The sequence below is a fragment of the Buceros rhinoceros genome, unplaced genomic scaffold (genome assembly GCF_000710305.1).
Source record: "Buceros rhinoceros silvestris isolate BGI_N320 unplaced genomic scaffold, ASM71030v1 scaffold7051, whole genome shotgun sequence".
NCBI classification, from domain to species: domain Eukaryota; kingdom Metazoa; phylum Chordata; class Aves; order Bucerotiformes; family Bucerotidae; genus Buceros; species Buceros rhinoceros.
Genome location: NW_010393608.1, coordinates 49,895 through 53,368, shown reverse-complemented (window position 1 = coordinate 53,368; position 3,474 = coordinate 49,895). Strand labels below are relative to the sequence as shown.

Here is a 3,474-nt window from a genome sequence, read left to right as displayed (position 1 = left end):
ACCGCTGTGGTTTGTAAAGAGCAGCAAGCCAGAGTATTTATGCTGTGAAAGGGAAACAGCGTTTTAAAATGTGTGGCTGGATTATAGCCATTCCTTCCAGAGTCGTGTGTTTACATAGGAGGAAACTGATTTCTGCAGAGCGATGGATGGCTTGGAGCTGTTTGACACCGGGAATTTGACGTGCCATCAGTGGGGTGTGTAATTAAAACCATGCGATGCTCTGTTGCCTCTTACTGTCACAAAATTGCAAGTTATTCTGTCCCGGAGGGGCTTTTTAAGAACACATACGGAGTTTTAATGGACTGCTCCTGCCTAGAAGTACAGCAGGGTCAATGAAAAGAAAGCCAGAAAGGAAAGAAAGAAAAAATTTGATAGTGCTTCTAAGCCGTCATTCTGGGTAAGGACTGAGCATAATGGGCTGTGCCAGTGCTGCTCGTTTTAGTGTAGTCACCAGGCGAAATCCTCCTTTCTCCATAAAGGAGAGGACAGGTCTGGCATGTGGCATCAGGGAACATTCCTTTGCTTTTCATTTTCTGCAGTGTTTGTCCTCCTTTAAACCCACGTTTGTAGTGGTGAAGAGAGCTGTAACCACATCTGCGACTCTCCTGTGTTGGAAAGGGACTGGGGTGGTTTAATTCGGTTCAGCCTGGAGCAAAGGAGGCTCAGGGGAGACCTCCCCACTCTTGACCACTCCCTGACAGGAGGTTGAAGCGAGGCGGGGTGTGGTCAGTCTTTTCTCCCAAGAAACAAATGACAGGTCAAGAGGAAACAGCCTCCAGTTGCACCAGGGGAGGTTGAGGTTAGACACAAGGAACAATTTCTCCCCCGTTGGGGTTGTCTGGGCCTGGCCCAGCCCAGGCTGCCCAGGGCAGTGGTGGAGTCCCCACCCCTGGAGGGGTTTCCCAGCTGTGTGGAGGTGGAGCTGAGGGACAGGGGTCAGTGGTGGTTTAGCCTCCAGCTCTCTGTGGCACCTCAGCCAGGAGCGTTATCTGGCTGATGATGTTTCCATGATTGTTCCTAGCAATATTTGGAAGCTCTTGATGGGCTTCCCAGCTGTGAGCCAGAGGGTTTGAGATCACCATCACTATCCACCACTCGCCTTCTTCAAACCCGTACACCCGTTGTATTCGTACATTGATGAACCATGAGGACCCGCACTTGATCCATTCGTGTTGCCTCCATCCGCACAGAGCTGTGGCCCTGGGAGCAGCCCCATCTCAAGGGTATTTTTAGCAATTTCTATTTGTGTATGTGCTTTTTCCGATTTTAAGCACCCAACTGGTGATGTCGATAATGGTGCTGGTGACCTGGAGAAGTGCTCTTCAGATCAACGCATCGCTCATGACTTGCTGATCCATGTATTTATGTCTCTTCCTACAGAGAATTTAAAAGCAGCGAAACGATGAGTAACATAGTTCTATCTTTACAAGCCAGGTCCTTACAGTTTCTCGATAGGTTTGTGCATCCTTTTCCTCTCAAAAACAGCCTGAGCTTTGGTGTAAGCTGATCCTGCTCTAGCAACCTCAGCAATGTACCGCGCAGCTCTCGCCAAGATTTCAAACAATAGTTTATTTTACTGTTGCTGGGAGGGGAGGCCAGCAGGAAGGGCCTGCCAGGCATCCCATTGGGCGCAGGGTGGAGGCTTCCCTTGGGGGATGTGCTTTTGGCTTCCTGAGAATTGATGGGAGCGCAAAGCGGGTACACGTGAGAGCGAGCTGTCCCTGGGGCTGAGCGCTTTGCCTCCCGCCAGCCCTCAGAGCTGCTGTGGAGTCCCAGCACCAACAGGCTCTGCACCAAGGAAGTGGCTGGAGGAGCACGGGGCAGTGATGAGCCCCGATGTGCCATCTTAGTGCTTCTTTGCGTGTGGCAAATAGGATGTGTTCATGTGGTCCTTCGGCAGAACCGTTCTCTGCTTCACAAAGCCATCGGAACTCAAGGGGAGAACGGTGGATCAAACGGTGCTGATATAAAGGGCTGTTTTCACCTCCAAACATCATCCAGGCTTGCTGGTTTGGGGCTGTCCTTCAGAGCCCCCCTCACTCCATCAATTCCCTCTCTGTAGCTAGACGGCTGTGGATGTGTTTATGTCTGTAACAGGCATTTTCCTTCACGCTCGCTTCCCACAACGGGAGCACTGTTGAGAGCAGTGTTGGAGTGGCAGCTTTCTAATAAATTAAATCTTGTCCCACATCTCCAGAAAGATTTGTTAGTAAAGGTCGTACCAAGGCTCTTTATTACAGAAGAGGATTTTTTTCAAAGCGTTCTGCAGCGTTAATCTATGAGGAGATCTCGCCTAAATTAAAAACAAGACAAGACAAAACTTGCCAACTCCTCTGAGAAATATCCTGAGCTGCCTTTATCAAAACAAATGGAAGAGTGTGTTTTGTGATGCAGTTAATTGTGGTGGTTGCTTTTGAAATGTGCTTTTTTGTTACCACAGTTGGTATTTCGCAGTATTTGGGAGTTTTTAATAGCGTCCCCACTGCGAGCAGGACTTGCTGAGATGTTGCTGCTTTGAAAGTCTGGGTTAAAACTCTCATTTGTTGCTTTCCATGTCCATATTTTACAGATTTAGCTATTCAGGTGTTGGCTCATCAGGGGAAAAACAAACAAAGAAATGGTCAGAGGCAAAACGAGCTTGTATAGCGCTGCGGGTAGAGTTAACAAGTGAATAGTCACCTACCCCTGAATCCCTGGAGAGCTCCGCTGGCCTTTGGGTGCTGCCTTCCTGCATCTTTAGGTGGAGCACATGAAAGCCCGCCAAAGGCACCTCCCTGAAGAAGAGGGGAAGGAGCCACGGTGCCTCTGCGGGGGTGTGCTGGGCTCCTGCTGCGGGATGGCCGAGCAGCACCTTCTCGGCAGAGCACAGATCCCTGAGGTCTGAGCTGCTGGCAACTGGAGGAGCTGAGTCTCGCTGTAGGAGCCCAGCAGAGCCCGGTTTGGGGAATCCAGCACTGGGGCTGAAGACCTTGATCTAGGAAACCTGGTTCTGGGCATGGAAACAGCTGAGCTTGGGGTGGGGTGTGAGCTCGGCATGCCCTGGGCTGGGGCCACGGCTCTGTCCTCTGGGGACCCTTCTGCAGAGGGCTTGGCTCTGCCTTAGGGCTTTGGTTGCTGCTGGGCCTCCGGCAAAGGCGGTTTTCACTGGTTGAGGATATTTTAATCGCTAGAAAGCACATTTTTACCAGCAGTGCATTTGACAGCAGATTTCTTTTCATCCCTTAAGATTAACAGATTCTCTCCAATTTATTTTAAAGTTCGAATTTTGCACTAAAAGGTTACATATTCTAAGCCTAACGTAACAGCTCCATTTAAAACCAAACAGCTTCCCCTGCAAGTTCATTTTAACTCTTCGCTTTCTCCTCCTCCTTTGCTGAACTTCAGTCACGCTGTTCAGAGCTTTTCCTGAGCCTGTTTCTGTCCGTGTGCCAAGTTTTAAAAGAGATTTTTCTTACCCAGAGTACAATAATTCAG

General features: G+C 49.6%; 1 protein-coding gene across 2 annotated transcripts in view; it reads left to right on the top strand.

Annotated features, from left to right (window-relative positions):
- The window catches only part of VEPH1 (ventricular zone expressed PH domain-containing 1), a 65,037-nt gene that overhangs the window by 31,374 nt on the left and 30,189 nt on the right, over positions 1 to 3,474 (top strand). The window lies entirely within an intron of this gene.